The sequence below is a fragment of the Vicia villosa genome, unplaced genomic scaffold (assembly GCF_029867415.1).
Source record: "Vicia villosa cultivar HV-30 ecotype Madison, WI unplaced genomic scaffold, Vvil1.0 ctg.000589F_1_1, whole genome shotgun sequence".
In the NCBI taxonomy this organism is placed as follows: Eukaryota; Viridiplantae; Streptophyta; class Magnoliopsida; order Fabales; family Fabaceae; genus Vicia; species Vicia villosa.
The window spans coordinates 353,566-364,793 of record NW_026705269.1 but is presented as its reverse complement, the minus strand read 5'-3'; the positions used below and the strand labels follow the sequence as shown (position 1 = coordinate 364,793).

At 40.1% G+C, this 11,228-nt stretch overlaps 1 non-coding gene across 1 annotated transcript; it reads right to left on the bottom strand.

Moving 5' to 3' along the window:
- Positions 1 to 1,054: 1,054 nt before the first annotated feature.
- On the bottom strand, positions 1,055 to 1,161 carry LOC131629677 (small nucleolar RNA R71). Its single transcript, XR_009292073.1, has one exon. It is a non-coding gene; the product is annotated as a small nucleolar RNA R71 (small nucleolar RNA).
- Between the last annotated feature and the right edge of the window lie 10,067 nt (positions 1,162 to 11,228).

Below are 11,228 nucleotides of genomic sequence, written 5' to 3'. Positions count from 1 at the left end.
CATTGTTTCCAAAAAGCTCTTCTAAAATCTAATGGGATGGCGAAAGCGTACATTAGGATTAGGATAGTAGTCTGAATCAACAGAGCGAAAGTTTGAGACGAGGATTTTTAATCAATGGAATTAGTAAAGATTTTTAATTTAATTATGCAAAAGCCAATGGACCTTCGGATTACCTTTAGTTAAACGAAATACATACTGATACCTGTCTTTTATTATTATTCTTTATTTTCTCACAATCACTTTCCCTTAGGAACAATCGAAATTTTAGTACTCCTAGCTTTACATAGTAACCTTAGATAACGGTAGATCGATTCATAGTCCCTGTGGATTCGATATCTTTTAAAACTACACGACACGACTGCGCACTTGCAGTTACCAGATTTATAGACACGTAAAGTCGCGATCAAGTTTTTGGCGCCGTTGCCGGGGACTATTTAAGTCGATATCGTAACTCACTGTTACACCGTAGAGACTAGGACTATTCTTCCCTTTCTTCCTGAACGATTGTATGCCAAATACTCGTTCACAAGGAGGAGATTTAATACAACGAATTAACGAGATCGAACGTTTCATTAACGTCAAACGTCGAGCTCGCAATCTTCCCGAAGTAGCAGAAATTCCGATTAATCAGGAATTGATTTTTACTGATCAAATTAATCGAATCACCCCGAAGTTAGAGATGGTTGTTATTCGTCCTCTTAGAGACTATGCCGCTCCTTCGCGCGCTGAACCGCATTCAAGTATCGCACCACCTGCGATTGAGGCGAACAATTTCGAACTGAAACCTTCACTGGTCCAAGCTGTTCAACAGAATCAATTCTCTGGAAGCCCTGTAGACGACCCCAATCTCCATTTATCTGTGTTCGTGCAATACGCCGACACTATCAAAGCCAACAACGTTAGTTCCGAAGCTATTCGATTACGCCTTTTCCCTTTCTCCTTGAGAGATAGAGCGAGAGCGTGGCTTCAATCCCTGCCTTCCAATTCCATAACTACGTGGGACGAATTGAAGAGAGTATTCTTAGCGAGATACTTTCCGCCTAGCAAAACTGCTATGCTCAGAGGTCAAATCAACGGATTTACCCAGAAAGATAACGAATCGCTCTTCGAAGCTTGGGAACGTTACAAGGACATGCTTAGAATATGCCCTCATCATGGACTCGAACCATGGCTGATCATCCATACTTTCTATGGTGGTCTCTTATATAACACTAAAATGACTATAGATGCCGCTGCTGGCGGAGCATTAATGGACAAACCCCATGATGAAGCATACAAACTCATAGAGAACATGGCACAAAACCATTACCAATGGGGTGGAGAACGAGCCGCTCTAGAGAAAGCCCAAACCAAAGGAGGAATGTACGAAATAAGTGGTATAGACCGCGTTAACGCTAAAGTAGACGCTTTAACTCAAAAGATTGAGAACTTAACCATCACTCCTTCAGCCACCGCTGCCGCTGTAACACCTAACTGCGAGATTTGTGGATTGACTGGACATGTAGTTGCTGAATGCCAACTCTTGACTGGAGTCCCATCTGATCAAGTAAAGTACGCTCAAGGAAACCCTTATTCTAACACGTACAACCCTGGATGGAAAAACCATCCGAACTTTTCTTATAAGAACAACAATGCGTTGTACGCGCCTGGACAAGCACCTGCTGTACCACCTGGCTACCAAAAAGCGCCTGTAGCTGCTCAAAACACCCCTAGGAAGTCAAATCTAGAAATCATGATGGAGAACTTCATAGCTTCCCAACAACAAACCAATAAGGACTTCCTGAATCAAAACATCCACAATAGCGAGCAACTAAAACAACTATCGAACAAAGTAGATGCTTTAGCTACGCATAACAAAATGTTAGAAACTCAAATCTCACAAGTGGCTCAACAACAAGCACCTACTGCTGCCCCTGCTGGCACGTTTCCTGCTCAACCTCAACCCAATCCTAAAGGACATGCGAACGCGATAACACTACGAAGTGGAACGAATTACGATGGACCCATAGATCCTAGAACCCAAAACGTACCCATGTCACAACAAGAGCCAAAGGAAGCCCAAAAGAAAACAACTGATGAACAAACTGCTAAGACTGATGAGAACAATAACGAAGTGGAACCCGAAAAAGAGAAACCTTATGTTCCACCACCACCTTATAAGCCACCAATTCCTTACCCTCAGAGATTAGCTAAATCAAAAACCGAAGCGCAATTTAAAAGATTTGTAGAACTTCTGAAGCAATTAAACATAACCATACCGTTCACAGAAGCCATAACTGAGATGCCTTCGTACGCTAAGTTCTTAAAAGAAATCTTATCAAACAAAAAGAAACTAGAGGATAACGAAACTATAACGCTTACCGCTGAATGTAGCGCTATCATCCAAAATAACATGCCTCCAAAACTGAAAGACCCTGGTAGTTTCTCTATACCCTGCGTAATTGGAAAAACCATCATAGAGAAAGCCTTGTGCGATTTAGGAGCTAGTGTTAGTTTGATGCCTCTTTCGACCTGTAAGAAACTCAATCTAGGTGAGCTTAAAGCAACAAGAATGTCTCTTCAACTAGCAGACCGTTCAGTTAAATACCCTGTAGGAATGTTAGAGAATATCCCTGTTCGTGTAGGTCAATTCTACGTCCCAACTGACTTCATCATTATGGATATCCAAGAAGATTCTAACATCCCGATCATATTGGGAAGACCATTTTTAGCAACCGCTGGTGCAATTATAGATGTAAAGCGAGGAAAGCTTACTTTCGAAGTAGGAGAAGAGAAAATAGAATTTATCCTTTCCCAATTCCTAAAAGCACCTTCTATAATTGACACATGCTGTTCTGCTGACATAATCAACGAGTGTGTCAAGGAAATAAAATCCGAACCAAATAAGGAAACCGAAATCCTAAGAATTCCAATGCCGCCAATTCTTGAAGATGACAACTGGCGTGAGGAATATCAAGATAACCACCTGAGTGAATGCTTAGCTTTAACTCCCGATCCTATACCTGGACCTAAGAAGCCTGCTATAGAGCTGAAAACACTTCCTACCGATCTTAGATACGAATTTCTAGACGAAGAACTAAACCGACCAGTTATAGTGAACGCCAACTTAGGACGAACCGAGACTGAAAAATTACTTAATGTCCTAAGAAAATACCCTACCGCTTTAGGATATAACATATCAGATCTGAAAGGTATAAGCCCTTCTCTGTGTATGCACCGCATTATGCTCGAAGACGATAGTAAAACCTCTAGGGAACATCAAAGGCGAATAAATCCTATTATGAGCGATGTGGTTAAAAAGGAAATCCAAAAACTGCTAGAAGCCGGAATAATATATCCTATATCCGATAGTAAATGGGTTAGTCCTGTTCACGTCGTACCAAAGAAAGGAGGAGTCACTGTAATCACTAATGCAAAAGGAGAATCTGTAGCACAACGTACCCAAACTGGATGGAGAATGTGCATTGACTATAGGAAGCTAAACAAAGCTACCCGAAAAGACCATTTCCCTTTACCTTTCATAGATCAAATGCTCGAACGCCTAGCTAAACACTCGCATTTTTGTTATCTGGATGGATACTCCGGATTTTTCCAAATTCCTATTCACCCTGACGACCAAGAGAAGACCACGTTTACCTGTCCTTATGGTACATTCGCTTATAGACGAATGCCTTTTGGGCTCTGCAATGCACCCGCGACCTTCCAAAGATGCATGATGGCAATATTTGCCGACTTCCTAGATGGAATAATGGAGGTCTTTATGGACGACTTCTCTGTCTGTGGAGGAAGTTTTGAAACATGTTTAGAAAACCTTGAAATGGTGCTTAAACGATGCGTAAGCGTAAACCTAGTCCTTAATTGGGAAAAATGCCATTTCATGGTTCGACAAGGAATTGTATTGGGACACATCGTATCCGATAGAGGAATCGAAGTTGATAAAGCAAAAATCGAAATTATCGAAAACCTTCAACCTCCCAAAACCGTTAGAGAAATAAGAAGTTTTCTGGGACACGCTGGTTTTTACCGACGCTTCATTAAGGATTTCTCTAAAATAACCAAACCCTTAACTGAACTACTTATGAAAGACGCCGAATTTATTTTCACCGATAAATGCACTGAAGCATTTCAAACGCTTAAACGAGCATTAATCTTTGCGCCAATTATGCAACCTCCCGACTGGAATGAGCCTTTCGAAATAATGTGTGACGCAAGTGATTATGCTGTAGGAGCCGTTCTAGGACAAAGAAAGGATAAGAAACTACATGTCATATATTATGCGAGTAGAACCCTAGACGAAGCTCAGATGAATTATGCCACGACAGAAAAAGAATTATTAGCTGTCGTATTTGCATTAGACAAATTCCGTTCTTACCTGGTAGGAGCCAAAATAATCATATACACTGACCACGCCGCCATTAGGTACCTCCTAACCAAAAAGGACGCTAAACCAAGACTTTTGAGATGGATCTTGTTACTACAAGAGTTCGACCTGGAAATTAAAGATAAGAAGGGCACTGAAAATGTCGTAGCAGATCACCTCTCTCGATTGGAAAATCTGAAACCCGAACAAGTACCAATTGACGATGATTTCCCTTATGAAAGACTCATCGCCCAATTAGAAGCAAATGAATTCGAACCGTACCGTCCAAACTCTGAAACCAACAAATTAGTAGAAATAGCTTTAGCCCGATCTGACGCACCTTGGTGTGCAGATTTCGTAAACTACCTAGCTGCTGGTGTGCTTCCTCCTGATCTAAGTTACCAACAGAAGAAGAAATTCTTCCATGACCTAAAACATTACTATTGGGACGACCCACTCCTGTTCAAAAGAGGCCCCGATGGAATCTTTAGACGTTGTGTACCCGAGGAAGAGATAAGAAGCATAATAACACACTGCCATTCTGCACCGTGTGGAGGACACCATAGCACATCTAGAACCTGCGCCAAAATCCTTCAATCTGGACTCTTCTGGCCCAACCTGTGGAAAGACGTTTATTTTGCTGTACTAAGCTGTGATAGATGCCAACGAACTGGAAACATTTCAAGACGCGATGAAATGCCTCAAAAAGGCATTCTAGAAGTAGAAATATTTGACGTCTGGGGAATAGACTTCATGGGACCGTTTCCGTCATCGTTTGGGAATCAATATATACTCGTAGCCGTCGATTACGTTTCAAAATGGATAGAAGCTATTGCTTCTCCTACAAACGATACACGAGTAGTTATCAAACTTTTCAAAAACGTCATCTTTCCTAGGTTCGGTGTGCCAAGATTGGTAATTAGCGATGGTGGTTCCCATTTCATTTCAAGAATACTTGAGAAACTCCTTCGAAAATATGGAGTGAATCATCGAATAGCCACACCATACCATCCACAAACAAGCGGACAAGTAGAAGTATCTAACCGCGAAATAAAACAAATATTGGAGAAAACTGTTGCTATATCTAGGAAAGATTGGTCAACCAAGCTAAATGAAGCTTTATGGGCTTATAGAACAGCTTTCAAAACTCCAATAGGAACTACCCCATTCAAACTCATTTATGGAAAATCATGCCACCTACCGGTAGAGTTAGAACATAAAGCCTATTGGGCCATTAAGAACTTAAACCTAAACTACACTGCCGCTGGTGAGAAACGACTTCTGGACATAAACGAATTAGAAGAACTTAGACAAGACGCTTACGAAAACGCCAAAATCTATAAAGAACGAACGAAAAAATGGCACGACAAGCGTATATCTAGGAAAAATTTTAGCATAGGCGATAAAGTACTCTTATTTAATTCTAGACTAAAATTATTTCCTGGTAAGTTACGATCTAGATGGTCTGGCCCTTTCGAAATAACTAACATATTTCCAAGTGGAGCGATAGAAATCAAAGGAGAAACCGTCAAACCTTTTGTCGTAAATGGGCAACGTCTTAAGTACTACCATCATCTCGAATACGATGAAAACATCGAAGTTTTTAAACTTGACGAACTGCCCGCTCTTTCGAAAAAATAGTTTTCTATTTTAAAATCGTCGAGCTTACGACATTAAACAAAGCGCTTGGTGGGAGACAACCCACATTTATTTATTCTTTTTATTTTTATTTTATTTTATTTTTAATTTTTAACCTTTAATTTTCATTTAATTATTCTATTTTTAATTATTCTAAATTTTAATTTTCTTTTTTTTTTTCATACATCTTATAATAATTATTATAATTATAGCTGCTATCTTAATTCGAGAAAATACTTCCTTTTTATAATTATAATTATTATTATAACTTGTTTTATTTAATTTTATTTTTAAAAAAATGAACACTAGCCTAGTTCTAACTTAATCTTAATATTTTCAACTTCTAGGTTTTTCATTTAACTACTAACTACGATGCAAGAAGTTGATAATATGGAAGTTGTGTTCCGTGGTAGAGGACAAGAAGCAAGATTTAATAAGCTGGCTGAAAGACACATGGATTTGACTTGCTATCCTCACCAACCAACTATGGTGAAACTTGGTATCGAAGAAAGCATCCTACACCTGCTTAACCAAATTGGTTGGACTGGTTCTCACTTGTTCCGCAAGTTTAGCACTTACCGGAAGCTCACTCTGGAATTCTTGAGCTCCCTGACCTATCTTCCAAACTGTGGACAAGGACTGAGAAAAGGAGTTATTCTCTTTAGACTCTTTGGTATGGAGTTTAATTTCTGCATCCGAGATTTTGCTGAAATGTTAGAACTACCTCATGGATCAGATGCATACACCAAAGTAGCTGAAGACAATCTTGCTTACTGGGAGTTGGAAAAATACTGGGGCAAAATCACTGGGAACGACAACCCTGAAGAGAATGAATTTCAATCTGAGAACATCCATAACCCAGCCTTCAGATACTTCCATAAGATCCTTGCTCACTACATTTTTGGTAAACCCGATAATGTCACTGAAGTCTCTAGAGAAGAGTTGTTCATCATGTTTTGTACCTCTCAGAATCGCCCGGTCAATGCCATCGCATTCATGCTAACAAACTTCGAGCGCATCACGCATGACGAAGTTTCACCTATTAGGATCGGCGGATTTGTCACTATGATTGCTAATGCTATAGGAATGAGAGTACCTTTGCTTAGATTGACACCTCTTGGCTCCCACAATTCTATGGACATTCACTTCTGCTTTAATCGAGGTATCATCGGTAACCTTGGACCTAATCGGTTTGAATTGCTCATTGATAACAAAGTTCTGGATCAGTTCACTTTACCGAGTCCTAGGACAAGTGTGCACAACCCTGCCAACTGGCTTTTCTATGATCAGATTCCTGAAAGAGAACCCTCACCTGAAACCCCTCAAGCCTATGAACATTTTGATGAGGAAATGCCTGCATCTGAATCTGAACCTGAAACACCTCCTGGTTACTATGAACCTAATCCTGAAGATGAACCCATTCCTGATTACGAACCGCTTCCTGTTGATGAACCTATATCTGAGTATGAGCCTGAAACTCGTTGTGAAGATTCTGTTGATGACTACACTGTTGATATGACTGATGTCGAGCTCGAGCAACAACAACCCGCTATATCTACCGCATCGGTGAATCAAAGAATGCCTAATCTGAACACGCACGAGCAAGCCATCACTGCACTACAACAAGATGTCCAACACGTGCGCAACGAGCTACACACTTTGCAAATGCAGTTCTTCGATTTTATCGACACCGTAAATGCTCAGTTCGACGAAGTTTTCAAACACATTCAGTCTAATGAGCACAACAATAGACGTGGCTAGATGTTACCGTATTAGACTATTAGATTTTATTTCTAGTTTTAGTAATTTCTATTCCTAGTTTAGATTTTCATTTTTCTGCACTTTTACTTTCTGCTTCTGTTAACACTCAGTACTGGTTTAATATTAAATGCAAAATTCTTTTGATTACTGCTACTGTGTTATATTACACTGCTATTGACTGCTATATATACTTGCCTGGTTATCATTTTTTGCTGTTAATAGTATTAAAACTCGACACTGTTCTGAACTGATGGACAATTTATGGTATCTGTCAGCACTGTCTGGTCACTTGCATGCGTGACCCACTTGCCTGCAACAGGAGACGCCCGTCTCCATCTGTGTGGGACCTACTGACAAGAATTAGGGGACAGGAGACGCACGTCTCCATGCTCTGCCCCAGCAGACTGACTGCCTGAGACGCACGTCTCCCAAGGCCAGCAGTCTGCATTTGACCACGCAGACCATTTTTCTTTCCCTCTTGAATTTTGAATTTGAATTTCAAAATTCACTCTTCCTCATTCTTCCCCTATTTATTCCATTTAAACTCCATAAACCTCATTCATCCTCCATCATTCACCTCTTAAACTCCATTCATTTCCCACTTCTCTATTCTATTCAAACTTCAAACACCACCATTAATCCATTTTAATTTTCCATTAACCACACCATTTTCAAACCTCACTATAAAACCACACCACCACCACTCTTCTTCTTCACAACTTTCATACCATTCTCTATTTTTCTACACTACATTTCTATTTTTCATTTTTATACTCACCATGCCACCACGTTCATTCATCCGTAGTGAGCGTCCCGAGAGACCACCTCCCGACCTTTCAAACATTATCTTCCGAGATGATGACAATGATGCTCAACGAACAAAATATGTCGCCTTCTACGAACGTTCGGTTGTTCCCACAAAATTTGTGAACACCGAGTGTCTAGAAACTTTGGGTCTCATTGATGGTGTTACCCGTCTGCTCACTAAATCTAGCCTCCACCATCTTTGTACCGAACCCGTACCTACTTATGAGCCGCTCGTCTTAGAATTTTTGAGTTCTTTCAACTACGACACTCCCTCTAATCAACCACTCTCAACCGGTAGCATCCAATTTCGGATGTTCAACCGTGAATATGCTCTAGATCAAGATGTCGTAGCTTCATATTTGCATTTTAATCATGCACCTATTGCTCACCGCTCAATCTTTCAAGAACTCAATGGTCGATCTTGGGAGGATCTCGCTTTTGAATTTTGGTTCAATCTCACTGGAGAAAATCCTACCGGTTGGAGAGCTCTCCATGCTTCTCACATTCAAAACCCCGCTATACGTTATTTTCAACGTGTTTTGGGGCATACTATTTTTGCGAGATCTAACAACCACAAGGTAAACCAAAATGAATTATTTTTCCTCTACTGTGCGCTTAATAATATCCGTTTCAATGCCGCACCGTTTATGTTCCAACACATCCAAGGTTTAGTCAACGCCCCCGCTACAAATCCATTCTTGCTTGGCGGAATTATTACTTCCTTGGCCTGTGCTTTAGGTCTTGGTGACGAGCTCCTCTCACTCTCACATCTCATGAAGCCTGCTCAGTCACTCGATCTCACCTACTGCCGTGACTCCCACTTGGTTTCACCCCGCCATGATGGCCGATACACTTTGGTCGTCAACAAAGTTCCTATTCCTTATGTCATCCTTCCATGCCCTGAAAGAATCAACATCTGTTATGTTCAACGTTGGAGGCTTATTGAAGACAACCCTCAAGATAACCAACAAGAACATCCTAATGAACCTATGGATGCAAATGAAGAAGAACTCAACCAAGGGCAAGCTGATGTCAACCAACCTCCTCCAAACAACCCTCCGCCTATCACTCTTGAAGCCATGTATGCTGCTATTCAACGCCAAGATCAGCTCGTTCAAGCTATGCAGACAAACCAAACTGAAACGATTAGGCTCATCCGAGAGATGCAACAGGAGCACCGTGACTATGCTATTAGGAACGAAAGTCAATACACTGAAATTGCTACATATTTGCATGATCTTGACATTCGTGTGAATGACTCTCCTCCTGATAGACGTCGCCGTGTTCGTACAAGAGGCGCGAGCAGTTCTCGCAACCGCAACAATGAGGAGTAGTTCTTATGCACTGAGGACATTGCATCATCTAAGTCTGGGGGAGTCGTATTATTTCTATTTCCTTTAGTTTTATTTTTCCCATTTCTATTTCCTTTAGTTTTATTTTTCCCTTCAGTTATTTTCCCTTCCTTGTAATGTTTTTCAAATTCAATAAAGAATATTTATGGAATTTAAGTCTTATATGTATAATTCCGTAGTTATTTCAATTTCTTCCATTTTCTTGAGCCATAACAAAAATTTTGCTCCTAAACGATAAACGCAAACCCCACACGTTTGAGAAATACGAAGCTACTCAAACACTCAACGCATTGAAACTGAATATAGTCAATATCCTTATTGTCCCAACACTCTAAAACCCCCAAGTATGCGTAACCGATTTGAATACCTGTTATACCAAAACCATCGACTTTAAGTTTTGAAATAACCCTTAGTAGTTTATTCTAGCAGTCGGCACCGTCTTAGATACAAACTACGCAGAGAGTCGATGAATATAAGTGTATGATCCTCATAATAATAATTATGTGCTTAACCATAAGAAGAAATGTGCCTACTAAGTAAGGTGATCCTCACAAGATCATTTAACCTAACGGTCGCAAATCTCAAATACAAAGAATTTAAAAACTCACTGTCGATTGGTTCAGAAGTCATCTGGTACTGAACTTGGTAGGAAGGACTATTGTCCGATTCCCCACAATCTACAAGTGAATGCTAAGGAGTATACCACATATTGTGCCAGAACTCCATGAGAAGGATCATAGTCACTAACCGACTACTCTGCTATGTGCGTGTCAAGATAATGGGCTTAATGTGATTGCGCGCGAATGAAAAGGGTGAAACATGATGACGAGTCAAAAAGGTCGAGCTATAATGGCATGATTCGGATTGGTATGCATACTGGGAGTTGTTTAGTGTTGTTACTATAAGTTTATTGCTAGGATCATTATCATTATTTTCAAATAAGAACACTATGTAGCTGAGTATGACCGAACGACGTGGTGGAAGTGTGTTTCATTTATCTTTATCTTATTATTTTGCTTGAGGACAAGCAAAGGTTCAAGTCTGGGGGAATTTGATAACACGATTTTATATCGTATATTTAGCTTAAAATCCATAGATATTTATAGCATTTTCCGTTTATTATGTTAATTTATTATGATATTACGCGAGTATTTGCTTTGTTTCAGGTTTTACACTTCAATTACGACTATTTGCGAAAAGGAAAGAAAATAGAGCTTAAATGACCGATATTTATGCCTAAAAGACGAAAAAGGAGTGCTGAAGCGAAAGAGGGGTGCAATTAGGACCCAAAAGGCCCAAAAGAGATATTC